This window comes from Myodes glareolus, chromosome 11 (genome assembly GCF_982192425.1).
Source record: "Myodes glareolus chromosome 11, mMyoGla1.1, whole genome shotgun sequence".
Lineage (NCBI taxonomy): Eukaryota > Metazoa > Chordata > Mammalia > Rodentia > Cricetidae > Myodes > Myodes glareolus.
This window is the reverse complement of record NC_142036.1, coordinates 29,102,924-29,118,628: the sequence shown is the minus strand read 5'-3', so window position 1 is coordinate 29,118,628 and position 15,705 is coordinate 29,102,924.

Sequence of the window (15,705 nt, the reverse complement as noted above, 5' to 3'; positions counted from 1 at the left end):
ACAGAATGGAAAATAGATCTTTCTACACTCAGTTTTGTGTGCTGTTATAGTCTGTCTTTTTTCTGCTTCTCTACCATCCAACCTCTCCCTCATCAAGTTAACTAACACTTCTTTTCTTTCCTTTTTTTTATTGGTTTTTATTGAGCTCTACATTTTTCTCTTCTCCCCTCCCTTCCTTCCCTTTCCCCCTTCTGGTTTATCTGTTGAGGCAGAGTGAGAAATTTCCTCCATACCTTTTCTGTAACCCAAAGCATATCTTTCACTATCAATCCTATTCAACTACAATAATGCAGTCCCACTAAATTTCCTAATGTCTAAACTTCATTCAAACAAGACTCTTGATACCATGTGACAAGTACAGAAGTAATGCTGCTGAACAAGTGAGTCTCAGGACATTTGTGTATATTATTTTTAGGAAATCCCATTCTGTCGGTAGTATGTAGTATGCAAAGTATAGTCCAAGGTTGAAAATATAGCTAAGGAAGCCATCAGTATTAAGATGTGTGTTTATAGTAGCAAAAAAAAAAGCAAATTCCAAAAGAGGAATCTATCTTAGCTGATTTTTTGTGCTACTCTAACAATATCATAGACTTAGTAATGTATTAAAAAGCAGAGTTTTATTTGACTGAGCATTCTGGACTCTAGAAAATCCAGTAGCGTGGTATTAGTACTTGGTAATGTCTTCCATGCTACCTCATCCCAGGGATGGAAGATAGAAAGATGAGTGAGCACCAGATACAGAAGGAAAAAACAAATAAGCTCCCGCTCCCCGCTCCACAGCTAACCCACTTCCAAGAAACAATGGCCTTAATCCATTTATGAGGGCTCAAGATCAAATATTTCTTAGAGATTCCATCTTTTAACACTATTAAAATGGTAATTAAATTTCAACTTGAATTCAAACCATAGCAAAAAGCAACCACAGAATGGACTAATTATAGGAAAATAATCAACAGATTGCAATGCCTTTAGAAAGACAACAAAAAAAGGAAAGAATCCAAGATGAAATGCATGGCCACACAAGATGGAATGTGTGGTCCATACAACAGCATTTAGCAAAGATGTTGGGAAAAATATGGAAAAATAATTTTTGCATAAGCCAACTGGTCGAAAGCCAAGGAGAAAAAAGTTTCTTATGAAAAATATGCAAAGGCCAGATATTAGACGAAACAATGAGAAAGTAAGGGGAATTTTGGAAATAGTATTTTGTGGTTTTAAATTTGAAAAGGATAAGATAAAGATGAAGGCGGAATCAAAATGAGAGAGATGGAAGTGATGTCAGGGTCCTGGAGGATGGAGAAAGTGATGAGATGCAGAGCTTATAACTGACACTTTTAAACACTGAATGTTTCTGACTCGGGAAGAGAGGCAATGTGTTCCCTGAGATGAAACAGAGTCATCCTACTGGATGGCAAGATTGTAATTCCAGTCACAGCAGATATTCATCTTTAACCCCCATTCCTGCACTCATCTGCTGGGAGAGCCTGGGTGAATATCTCTGAGCGTGATTTTCATGGTATATTAAAAAGTATAGTAATTTTGACTTACGTAAGTGCCAAATGGACAGAATTTCTAAGATAACCTGGTAGAAGTAAAATGAGGCTTGTTGGGAGATCCAAGTAGTGGAAAAATAAGGGTCTGCTGAAGGGAAGATGTTAGGTAGCCTAACAGGAGACTGGAGATGTAGAGACGTACATCTAAAGCTAAAGAGATGGTTAGCTTTAAGTGTACCTTATGTCTCTGGAAGGAAGATATGGTAGATACATATCCACATCCTAACTCATAACAATTGAGAATGTGTTGCTTTAATAGCAAAAAAGAGGTCGTAGATATGATTAAATGAGAAATCTTGAGATAGATAATTCAGGTTATCTGAAGGATCAATGCAATCACAGAAGTACTGAAGAGAGGGAGGGCGGAGGTTCAGAGTGAGGAACGAAAAAGATGTGAGGAAGGGAGAGCTTCTTTTTGAAGACAGAGAAAGCCCCGGGTCAGAGTTCAAACAACCTCCTGAAGCTGAAGAAGGCCAAGAACTAGATCCTCCCTGGAAGTCTCCAGAAGAAGCAGGTTCTATTGCCACCTTGTCTTTGTCTTCATAACACTCATTTTGGCACTGCTTTTTCCTGAATCAGAGAATACATTTGTGATGTTGTAAGCTTCCAAGTTTTATAAAGCGTACTGTTACAGCAGCAACAGAAACATGCTCTTAGGAGTCCAGGACATTGGTCCATAGAGAATTTGACACTTACACTGGACAAGCAAAGGAAGCGCCCCAAAATTGACTTTTGAAAAGTTAAGACCCACATTATTTCTTCACCACCACCACCACTCGTTGCTTTTTTTAACCTATCATCCTTTGGATCACATGGAAATACTAAGGCTAAATTGGACAATTCAGAAGAAAAGAAAGTTTGAAACTTAAAGCAATCACAAGACATTTCCATTCAGTTTCCTTAGCCAGAGCCAAGCAACTTGTCACTGAAGCGGGGTATTGTAATTAAATGCTAAATTAAATGGTGCCACTGCCTTGTTCCTGAAAGCTTGATAAAGCCACACTTCTTTTATTACTAAATATACCAGTGAGCTACAGAGGATAAAAATTTGGCTCAACATCTTAACCAGAAGACAGGCAGTGTGGGCAGATGCTGTGATGTGGATTTTATAGAACTTATGCATAAATATGAGAAAGTTCAGAGTCTGGGTTGTCAAAAACTCTAAAAAATAATCAGTTAAGTAACCTTATAGCTTTCTAAATAAAAGACCTCTTGCCGTGGAAGCTGGCATTCAGCAACTTATTACCTTCACCGTTGATAGCAGTGGGGCTAAGGTAGCTACAAGGTAGGAACTCCACTTGAGAGGTGAAGAAATGAGACTAAAAGCATGAAATGATGAACTATAGGTCAGATGCAGATTCTAGTTCCCTGACTCATTCAAGTTTACTTTCTTCATATCAGGTCTTCTGTTTGAGAGTGACGTCAGGTCATATCTCCAATACATAATTAGCACTAGCCCCTCGGAAGACACGCTGAACCCTTGTAAGACAAATTTCTATCAGTCTTTCCTTTGTTTTAGTTCTTTCTCATTTCTCAGGGCTACCTGCCCTTGACCATGTAGGACACTGAGGTCAAGGAAGAAGCAGGAGATATGATCAACAGCCTTCCCTTAAGGTTCCCTAGTCCTACAGATATCATCTTACAGGCCTACAAAACCACCTTCCCAGGAGTGAAATTCTCCAGAGGACCATCTTCAAGGCCAGGGCCGAAGAACCCAAGGCATTTTATGAGTCATTGGGCCTTTGGAAATCCTTGCCAACTTTGTTAAATTAGTCATTTATGTTAGCTCATAATAGCCAATGATCATAGCTTGAGAAATAAAGTTCCTCTCTTGTTTTATTATGAGAGCATCCAGAACTTGGCTAATTCACACTGACTTTCAAGGGCAAGCTTTCCTAGTCTACAATTTGGAGCTCAGCAAGTGAAATGGGTAGGTCAGCAATAGGGCTATGTCTTGATCCCCGGAAAAACGCTAATAGGGAATAATATTAACTAGGGGAATATCTTTGAAAACAGTGAGGAATCCAAACTCATTGTGCCCTCTGTGGTCTCCCTGCATAAGGTAGCATAGTCGTTAAGAGAAGATACTTTGGGGACAATTATGCTTAGTCCCTAAACCTGTCTTTCACTAACTAGCAATTTAACTAGTTATTTAATTGAATTAATCACTCAATTCTTTTGTGTCACTTTCTCATTGGAAAAATGGATGTACAATGGTTTATGTATCAGACTACCCATTCAGGATTTGAGATAAAAAAATGAAAAAGTTATCTTTCTATATTCAATATTAAAAACACACTGGTCATGCTGTTATTTTTGTCACCCTGTCCCATGATACTTTTAAATATGGACAATTCATATATTTTAAACTTTGCATAGAATCTAATAATATGCGAGCCCATGTTTAAAAAAATAAGTTCAAGAAATCCTTGCACATGTGTCTGAAACTGATGAAATAATGATTCTCTATAAGAAGTGAGTCTCCATGTTCTTCCTTAGGTAATGTATTGCTAATGAGAATTTCCTTGAGACCCTTTAAGAGAAGATTTGAGAGAAAAAAAAAATGGGAATGTACCCAATGCTGGTGCTTCAATTAATCAACTTCTGTTTGTATAAATAGCCCTAAGTGAAAGAATCAAACTATTATGTTTTGTAGATGAGTGATCAGCAAATGCTCAGAAACTCATCTGTCATGGTCTAGTTTTGCTGTCTGACAAGGATAATGGAGCCAGTATATTCTGAATTCATAAAAAGTCTGGGTTGTGGTTTACATAAAATCCACATTTAATTAGGGTGGAACCAGCAGGGAGACTGAGAGCCTCCCTGACTTGGCCATGGAATAGAAGGTTTATCATTCTTCCTTCTAGGCACAAGAGGTGAAATCCATTTTCAGAAAGGTTTCCAGGGTGACGGGAGTTCTGAGGCCTCAGGGCATAGGAAACTTTTTCCCCTGAGAATGGATTGCTGCAGAAAAGGCTGGCCTTGTTATTGGCCATGCATGAGACACCTTGGAAAGACAGGTCATTGGGCTTACTGGGATTTCCTAGGTAATAGGGGAAAAGGGGGGATATCCAAGTCTTAACTTATATGACAGTATTGTATAAGAAAATAGTTTTATGAGAAAATTGGGGAAGACACAAAATAGAAGGATACTACTTTTCATTACGGTTGTACTAAAAGTGAAGGCAATACGTTTCTTCCCCAATGGGCAAATGGAGCTTTGCTTGTTTAAGCACAGAATACCAGGCATTAGAAATTAGCAGGATTTCTTACCATATCAAAGTTGAAGTTATTAAGCCACATACCTAAAAAGAAATACAATGGTATTTGTAAACACTGATATGGATCAGCCTCCAAAGCTACAAAGGTATCAGTCAATGAAGTCCAGATTTCAGAAAGGCTCTGCGGAAAAACTATGGCAGCCTTATATCTGAATTCATACCATAAACTAAAAAACAGTCTACAGTACGGAATAGATTGAGGTGATTCCCACACAGTAAAGGCAGGAAAAGGAAAGAGATCAGGAAAAGATGGTACAAGGGAGACAGCAAACCCCATCACACCTAAGAGGATTCTTGCACAGGAAATCACAATGTTTGCAAAAGGCCAGCCTTAGGTGTGCTCTGGAGGGTGGCCGCTCAGCCAAATGTCCATCAACTATCCTCCACGCTGGGAAACACCACCGGTCAATTGATTTTCCATTAATACAGCCTCACTTCGACTCTCCACATGTACTTTTAAATTGAGATAATATTCAAATGTGCTTTAGAGTCTGACTAGCAAATTACTCGGGAAATAAATCTGCTTTGCTTTTAGTTCCCGGAAGCTCAATGGAAGTGAAGGAACTGACTACAAATAACCTTCTCCCATCAGTTGTGTGATGGTGTGTCTCCGTGCTCCCTATTGTTTGGCTCATTCCTTTTGTGCTTTGTTGTTCAAGGGATTGCTGTCCCAGCAGGTGAGCTCTGACCTTAGCTCTCTATTGCTCTTCTCCCCCCACTCAGCCTCCCACCCAGCATCATGACTTTCTCTAGCACCGTGGAGAAGGAGAAATGCTGTAAATGCTGGCAAATGTTGAAAACAAGATTGCGATCTTCCACCAGCTGCAGACTACATCGCAGACTTTCAGGGTTTTCTCCCAGGCGCTGAGTTGACGGAGGGAAGATGAAATAAGCTCATTTTCCAAACCATGTTACAGTAGCTTTGCAAGCCGCAGAACAAGAGGCCATTAAAGGAAAAGGACGCTTCCTATTGTCGATTTCTTCATCACACGGGCAGAAACATGAAACACACATTACACTTTGTGCCCTTTGTCCTAGAATGTACTTACTAGACTTTCGTGATTTTTCTTTGTCTCTTCTTTACCCATCTCCCTCCTAGCTTTGCTGTGAAGGAGTCGGAGCAACGGAGTCTATTAAGCTCTCTGAGTCTGATTAGCTGTAGTCACTCATGACACAGCCCCAGGTGGCATCCCTCGAGAATGGGACCCCTGAAGCTTGGAGGCAGGACACTGCTACTGGACGTGAAAGGGCTTTTGGAAAATCGAAATGACAATGCAGTGGCACTGGAGGTCTCTGTGGGATTTAGTCTCCCCGGGTTTAATTTCTGGGAAGAAGTTCTTTTCTGTTTTGAACCATCTCTGACCTTCAATTTAACAGACCCTCCTTTTGTGAACTAAAATGAGATTTTTTTTTTAAAAGCTAGCTGACTCTGACTCATACTGGCCCATTGAAACTCAGAATCCAAGACTTGGGCTAAGTTTCTTGACTTAGGCTTAAGTTTGGTGTCAATCCATTCTCTGGTGGACCAGGATAAAATGAGAAAAATGGTCTCTGTGCGCCAAGTCTTACAAAGAATGCCACAGTTGAGAAGGCTGCTTAGGTCTACAAAGTCCATGTTAAGGAATAAGGACAAGTTTTGCAAGAAGGACTGATGCTTAAAGTCCTTCAAAAACAAAAACAATAACAAAAAACAAAAAAACAAAAAAAATGGGGGGGAGGTCAGTACTTGCTGTGAGTCCTAGAAGCTGTGAAGCTCATTCCTGAACTGAGCAGGACTTCCCAGGTATAGAACACCGCAGGAAGAGGAATTCAGAGTCAGAGAGAAGGCTGCTGTAGAATAATCCCTCTCTACACTGTGAGATGTGTTGCTCTCTTTGTTAATAAAAAGCTGATTGGCCGGTGAATAGGCAAAATAAAACTAAGAGAATGCTGGGAAGAAAAAGGAGGAGGAGTAAGAGGAGATGCCATGAAACACAGAGCAAGCAGGGTGGGAAGTAGGTTCGCGAGGCAAACAAGCCTCAGGTCAGCACATAGATTAATAGAATTGGGTTAATTTAAGTTGTAAGAGCTAATTAGTAAAGACTAAGCTGTCGTTCAAGCTTTCATAATACGAAGTCTCTGTGTGGTTATTTGGGAAAGGGATGGTGGGACAGAAAAGTCTGTCTACGGACAGCTCCAGGGTAAAACACTTGTTATGCAACAGTGAGGGCATGAGCTCAGACACGCAGAACTCATCTGTACATAGTACCACACATTTTAAATCCCAGAAAGAGGGGAGTCCCCAGAAGCTTGTGGACCAGTTCACTCTGTCTTCAACAAAGGACCAACACCCAATGTTATCCTTGGTGTTGTAATGTGCTGGCCTGGCCTGTCACCTAGATGGCCTGTCCCCGATTGGGTAGGAAGTTCCATCCCAAACCCTGTCCCTTGGGAGTTGCCTTGGTCCAGACTCCACCCCCAAGAAATACTCCCACAGGGTATTTAAACAGCAACCCAGAAAACAAACACGTGGTTTCGGGTCTTCCTTCCTGTCTCCTCGCTGGGAAACTGGAACAACACCCGGGAGTGCTGACATCTATTAACTCTGGGCTTTTTCTAATTCGGTGTTATTTGGCCTGATTCGGATTATTGCATCGGCAAAGAGGTTGATCAGGGTGCAAAAACTTTTCGTCTAGAGGTTCCACTAAGAGGGCTGTTTTTCCTACTGGCCCAGGGCCACACATTGGGAAAACACGTTTTACCCCCCCGCATGTGCTCAGTCCCAAAGAAATACAAGAGGTCTATATTAATTATAAATGGGTTGGGATATTAACTCAGGCTTCTTATTAACTAACTCTTACATCTTACATTAACCCATAATTCTTGTCTGTTAGCCATGGAGTTTGGTACCTTTATCAGTGAGGCATTTTCATCCTGCTTCCTCTGCATCTGGGTGATGACAGCAGACTGAAACTTTCCTTTTCCCAGAATTCTTCTGTTCTGCCTGGCTACTAGTCAATCAGTGTTTTATTAAACCAATACAAGTGACAAATATTTACAGGATACAAGACGATTGTCCCACAGCACCTGCCCACTCCCAATTCCCCACCCTCCCAGGCATGCTGCTCTCCCTCCTCCTCCTTTTCAGCAGGCTCTCTCTGTCTGTCCTTTGGCCTCTCTCTCCCTTCTCTCCCTTGTCCTTCTCCCCCTTCTTCTCTTTCTCTCTCTCTCTCTCTTCTGCCCCTCCCCTTCTCTTTCCCATTCCCCACACTCCACAACTCCTTATTCTTAAGCCATTTCCAATACATACTAAATAAACTCTATATCCAAGCTCCCTCTGCATGGCATATCTGTCTGTCCCCCACTGCTACAGGACCTGACAAGGTCATGCCCTTGTAAATGATAATTGTCCCCAATATTTGCATCTTCGTAGGTAGGTGCCATTCTACCCCATAAAGCATAGACACACACACACAGAGTCACACACGCACACACACGCATGCACACACACACACATCATGTACATGCATGCATTAAAAAAAGGAAAAATTCAGTTACACTTGTAACTGCAGTTGAAATATCTCAACGAGCTTTTTAGCCACTTCATAATAAGCCAAATTCTACAGAACTCTAAAAAGATCTGGAGAAGTGGCTCAGTGGTTAAGAATGCTTGTTGTTCTATCAGAGTATCTGAGTTTGGTTACTGGCACCCACTCAAGCAGCTGATAACTACCTATAACCCCAGTTCCAAGGGATCTGATTCACTCTCTGGCACCCCTATATACATGCACACATGCACACATGCACACAGAAACACAGATACATAAATAAAAGCAAACTTTTTAAAAGGCCAATATAAAACTCATGGTGATGATTTCTTATAATAGCTAACTTTCAGGCATTAGGAGATCTCAAAAGTGTATATCTCTGGTTTTAAAAAGTAAAATCCAAAGATCTGTACAACCAAACCCCTAGCTTCCATTCTGCCTTTGTGAATTATCAGACTGCATACAAAGGCATTGGCCTGTGGGTGTGATTGTGGATAATCGTTGATGATTATTTATAGTCAGCAATGGTAGGAGACTCATAACAAAAATATCCAAACTTAAAAATAAACAAAGCAATTAGCATGCTTTGTTCTATGCCATGCTAAGCCTAACTTTGTATTGATTGCTGTATTTTCCATCTAAGAGGATCAAAGATTCTTCTAGTTTTTGCAGATAGAGATGCAATGAATTTCCATTTAAATGGAAAACCCAGTAGTTTCATTTATGACCCTGTGAAATATGAATTAACCTTGCCTATAATCCACTAGCCTTATTTTTTTAAATTTGTAAATATTCCTCGATGTACAACAGTGCTTTCCACATTAATTAAATGAATTGAATATTTGACATGTTTATTTTGTTTGCATGAGAACATGCTTTGTCTTTTTGAAAATGTAATTTACTACCGAAACCTATTTTACTTATTTTATTACATCTGTTTGCCTATGGCTGTGTGGCATCCATTCCACAGCACCAATGTGGAAATCAGAGATCAATTCAGATGAGTCCATGCTCTCCTGCCACAGGTCATCAGTGTTTACGGCCAGCACTTTTACCTGCTGGCTATCTTGCCAGACCCAAAATACATTTTAAAAGCTACATTTAACTATACAAAGAAAATTGGCTTATAGATAAAAATTTAGATTTGGATACTGGTACTTCACAGGCTTGTTTTTAGAGGAATTTTACATTGAAGAAAAGGTATTTTCCCCAGAGCTTCCCCAAAGTCTACCCACACTTTCTTTTAGTATACAGCTCCCTCTCCTATCTTAAGACATTAGCCACTGCTATGGAAACATCCAATACATGACTGCTAACCCATTATCTGTCAAAATTCAGGGCTCTGCCTTTCCACTCCCAGGGCCTTTCTCTGTTATGGAGTCTTTTTAGGGTATACTACCACACTAGACCCTCATCTTCTTAGGTTCTACCAGTCTGAGACATTCCCTCACGAGAAGCAGTTTTCTTAGGCTTCTCGGTGTTTGCCTTTTAGTTTTATATCGAGGCTATATCTCTGGAGCCGTTTAGATTTACGTTTAAACAGAGAAGAAGGCACAGAGATTTCCTCTACACCCCCTGTGCTCACGTGAGCACAGCTTCTGCAGCAGCCGACATTCTCACACCAGAGCAGGACATCTGTCGCAAGTGATGAGCCGGGATGAGCATATCAGTGTCAGTCAAAGCCGACAGTTTGTATTAGGGTTTCTGTTGATGTAACGTTTATGAGTTCAGACAGTGTACGGCGGCATATACCCACCAAATAATAATAGGGTACAAGGTAGCTTCATTACTCTGAAATCCCTCCATGCCCAACCTATTAACCCCCACCCTCCCACATTCCCCCCGCCCCCCCTCCAAACACACACACACACTTTCCTTGATTTAGATGGCAGTAACAGTTTTGGAGAGCCCTGACCAGGCATTCTTGCAGAATGTCTCTTAATTTCAGCTTGTTTTGCTGTTTTCCCCATGATTGCACTAGAATCATGGGGTTAGCACAGAGGACCAGAGAAGCTAATTAGCATTGTCCCTATATCGTTCTGGCACACTGTCAACATAGCCTTCTTAAGACGATGCTAAAACTTTGATTGCCTGGTCAAAAAATTTTGTTTGCCAGATTTTTATGCTATAAAACATTTTTCCCATTTTCCAAATCTTACCCTTTTGGAAATAATCATTAGATACAGTTCACACGTCAAGGTGGAGGAAAGGAAAAGCTGTATCTTAAAAATGAGAAGTATTCCTCAAAAGTTCATAGAAAGTTAGTTCCCAGGGTGAAACTGTTGGGAAGTCCTGTGGCCTCCTAGGCTTTGTGGAGGTCTCCACTTCGTTGGGAATTTACCCTCAATAAGAGACGTGAGACTGCCCACATGTCTCTCTGCTTACTTCCTGTCTCGGAATATAGCTGTTTTCTCCGGCATGCACACCTGCCGTGACCATTCCTGACCATTCCTAAGAGCCCAAACAAGAAGGCCCTCCCAGTCTCGGATGTGAACCTTCAAAACTAAGAACCACAGAAACCTTTTCTCTGTATGACCTTGCTTTGCCGTGTGCAGCAATGCAAAACTGAGTAATAAAGAAAGACTTACCCATAATCCCCAGGGGAAAGACTGTCCCCTAAGCTCTTCAGAATTTTGCTTTAGAGAAGACCTGCCTTGCATCTCACTTTTATTTACCTGTGCAAGCATTTATCCACCTCAGCACAGGTCCACAGACTCCTGGTTTACATTCTGAACTTTATAGAACAGCACCGGTTTATTATTTAAATTACGCAAGCTTTGTTCCTTTGGCATCCTGTCAGTGGCTCAGGTTTCCTTTTGACTTGTTTCCAGCTTTGTTTTGAGGAAAGCAAGGCTTTAACCTTTATCAGCAGGAGAGAGATGATAAATCTAATTTTTCAGCACACGCATAAAAATATCAAAAGTAACAATAATAAATCTATTTTCTGAGTGCTTATGATAGGTCCATCCCTATTCTAAGTGCTTAGCAATATTAATGCATGGCAAAGAATTATTGCATGTGAAGTGTCTATCACAATGTCTAGCACTGCTCACACGTTTATCAAATGTAATTTTCTTTCAGATATGGCCCAGAATTCTAATAAGATAGTTTTTTACATAGTACACAGAGAGATGCTCATGGGTGGCTGATATCAGGCAAAAACAAAACAAAACAAACAAACAAAAACTTACAAATGCCACAGAGAAATCATTGTCTCTGTTCCCCAGTTTTTTGATTATTCAGCCTGCATGCAGAGGTTCCGGCCTCTCATTGACAGCTTCATTAGGTGAGATGTCATTATTGGTGTAGTCAGCATCCTCCCAGGACCAGAGCAACTAACCTTGGTAACCTTGAATCTTTGGTCCTTAATAAGGATTTCATGTTTGACTATAATTTTAGCCTGGATTCCCTCTCATACATTTTGAAATAGAACTGGGTATATGAGAAGCAAGCATCTGTTAATACCAAAGATGGGAGGAGAAAGACCACTGATCCAAATCATCATAGCCAAATTAATTAAAGCAGGCAATTAATTACAGCTAGCTTTATTATTCATGCACATGGGCTGCCTCCCCCTCAGGTGGGGTTCAAGAGGTCATTCTTAGATTTGAGGAAGAGAAGGATTTTATAGTTCAAGGGTAGAAGGTTTCCAAATGGGGGATTTGGCAAGCAAAATATGTGGGGTTATAGGAACTTAACATAAACATAACAAGTCAGTCATAATGACCTCCTGAAATGAACACATGATTGCAAGCTGGCCATAACAAAGTAGTCATAACAATAGGTAGTCGTAGCAGCAGGGAGACATAAGAACATTTTGAAGGAAAGGTAGTGTTGCAGGATGGGAATACAAACCTTTTTGAAACAAAGACATGGTTGCTGTCTCCTGGTAGTATAGAACCATTTGTAGTTAAGATGACAGATGGGGCATAGCCCAATACTTGAGTCACAAAGGTTTAATCATAAACAGAAATAAGCCTAGTTTGCCTTTATGCTAAGATGACTTTTTAAGCCTAAGATGGAGGCAGGCTAGCTCATCACATTCTCAAGTCAAGAGATTTCATCTGAACTCTCCAAGACATTTTTCCCATCATGTATTTTGTTTTACCTTAATTTTGATGAAGGGTCTCATACAGCCCAAACTAACATCATATTCACTGTGTAGCTGAGATTGTCTTTGAAAACCTGCTCTTTTTCCCTTCACCTCTCAAGTGTTAGGATTATAGGCATGTGACATGCCCAACAAGACTTCTATTGTCAGAAACATTTTTCATTGAAGCTGTTCCCAAGGAAAAATTTTATATTAAATGCCTAAACCGAGAGAAATAGTATAAAACAGACCCCGTCTTCTTAATATGGAAGTTTGTTGAATAAGAAAATTAATTCCACTGATCTAGAGAAAAATTTCCCATTAGTACTTTCCATCACCTTCATGAAGGATAAAATTAGATAAAGAGCAGGGCCTCCTGGATGCAGTCACAGCCTCATTATCTAAGTACCAAGCATTAAAAAATATGTTTGTACCTCTTCCTCCCCAAGGTCAATAAAAAGAAAAATGAACAGATCTGCTAAGCTTCCAAAATCCACCTAAAGAAAGCAACATGCACCTTTGGCAGGAAGTTTAAAGGCAATGTATAGAAAGAGATAAAATTAAATTATTTGCTGTATCCCAGTACAGAAGAAACTGCAAGAGGGCTGCCAAATAAGAAATGCTTGCGGCTCCTTTGCGCAGGTGAAGCTTGCAAAATTACACGTGGGATTTCAAAAGAAAACTCAAAGGTAACATGCAGACCAAAGATGATTCATTCTTTTCAATAAGCCCTTTGGAGAAGCGGAAATAGAATTCAGGCCTGGTTTGTCACAAGAGACTAAGAAAACTCACACCCATACACTTGCGAAATGAGGAAGAGAGACACCAGAGAAGGGGAAACTGGAAAGGCAGCAACAGCTGGCAGAGACAGAAGGATCCAGAGAGACGCCTCAGGAGCAATGCCGTCTCTGGTTTTCCACCCAAAGCCACAGGCACACCTGTACAAATAGGCCTATTGTGAAGTAAAATCATAACCGATACTGGCCATTTTCTGCTACCGCCTTCTGGAAAAATAGACTCCACCAGTGGGTTTCTCGTGCCCTGTGGAAAAGGGGACTGAGCTGGGTGATTCTGGATGAGGTGGAAAGCATGAGAAAAACAGGGCCATGGCAGGAAAGGAGGGAGGTTTTAAACAGCAGAAGGTTTGACCTACAGAATATTACAGTAAGAATGGAGATGAGATTCCTCATGATCCTACCTTTGCCAAGCAGAAATGCTTGAAAAGAATGCCTCCAAGTGAGGAAAGCAGCCAGTCCTTCATACAACTGCCTGGACAACAGAGTTGGCCACAAAACAGGGGACTGAACACAGCACATACTCAACAGTAGTCAGAAAACAGAAGTGTTGGCAAGATAAAGAATAGCCCACACAAAGGATCCAGGCTTTCAACACCTTATAAACCTGAGATTATTTCAGAGTGCACAGAGAAGGATAGGGAATCCCAATAAGAACTGAAGCTGAATTTATCACCATCTAGGTGATAAGGGGCCAAGAGAAGAATAAAATTGATTTAAAGAAATAAAGGAATGTGGCGTTTCTTGCACTCTAGAGTTATAGAATAAAGAGACTGAAAATTGTATATCAGTGAATATACTGTTTCATACTTCATGCTGAAAGCAACCACCAACAAAGCAATGGAAAGAGAAGCTCAGGTCTCACTCATCACTCTGACTCCACCAGGCTGCAGGACTCCATGTATTGAAAATATAATTTAGGGCATAATTTGCATATGCTTTGAATATGTTTCCTAAGAATTCACATGGCAGAAGCATAGTTTTCAACGCCATAATGTTCAGAGGTGGTAGGTCTTTTAAAAGATGTAGTCTATTCAATGGTTGTGAATGTTCAAAGGTGGTAAGTAGGTCTTTTAAAAGACATGATCTAGTCAACGACTGTGAGGTCATCGGTAAGGCATTCGTGGGACCAAATCACATTCTGGCTTCCTGTCTCACCATGTGATTGCCCCGCTTGGACACAGTCCCACAATTTTTATTGCATCTTCTGTATGCTTTTACTAGAATTAGTACCATGTTCTTGAACCCCAAGAAATATCTAAGGCCCTTTTCTTTAAAAGGAGTCCAGTCTCAAGTATTCCATGATAGCAATGGAAAACTAATGCAAGTTGCATGTTCAAGCTAAAAATTTCGACTGTGCTCTACTGGGAAAGTGATATCAAAGCCAATTACTGATGACCAAGCAAGATCAAGGCAAAATTACATGTCAGTGTGTTTACCCATACTGTCACTTACTGTGCATTGCTTTATGTGTTGCATTGATGTGGGATGTCCTTCTGTATATGTGTTGCTTTTATTGGTTGATGAATAAAGCTGTTTGGGCCAATGGCTTAGCAGAGTAAAGCCAGGCAGGAAATCTGAACAGAGATATATTGAGAGAGTAAGCAGAGTCAAGTAAATGCTATGTAGCTGCCAAAGGAAAGAGACATACACTGGAAATCTATTAGCAGGTCATAGCCTATGGTGATACTGTGATTAATGGAAATAGGTTGATTTAAGAGATACCATGTAGCTGCCAAAGGAGACAGACTTTGAATCCTTACCAGTAAGCCACAGCCTTGTGTGGATACACAGATGAATAGAAATGGGCTAATTTAAGATGTAAAAGTTAATTAAGGAGCCTGAGCTAATAGGCCAAACATTATTGTAATTAATACAGTTTCTGTGTGATTATTTGGGTCTGGGCTGCCAGGAACGAATAAGCAGTCTCTGCCTATATTGCATGCTTTAACATGCTGATGTTATACAAGCAAGGGTCTACTGTTAGGTCCAACACTCCAAAAGGCAGTATATCTGACAGAAGAATTGCTGACCCATGGATCAGAGCTCACTCTCAGCATTTACCAGGAACCTGTGAAATGGGTTTCTGTAGGTCAGGAAGAGCCACTTCCCTAGCCCCTGCTAACTTTCAGGTTCCTTGAGTCCCTATTGATATGGATCTTATGATTGGAAACACCCACCCCTACCCTAAACTTTCAGGATGGTCCTGTTCACAAGATCACCTTTCCCAACCCTGCAGCTACCAACTTGTTTGTTTTTGTAACCCACATGTTTTTCCAAGTTCCTGCTCTTCTCTCTGCAGGCAAGAATGATAGTCCTGGCTCTTTGTTGCTCTGCCCCTCTCCTCTGTCTTAGAGAGGTAGCCATTCCTGCTTTGGGATTCCCCAAAGGTCTCTGACTATTCTCTCTCTCTTCTCTAAAATAAAAACCTTCTTTTCACCCTTAGATGTTTGGTGGCTT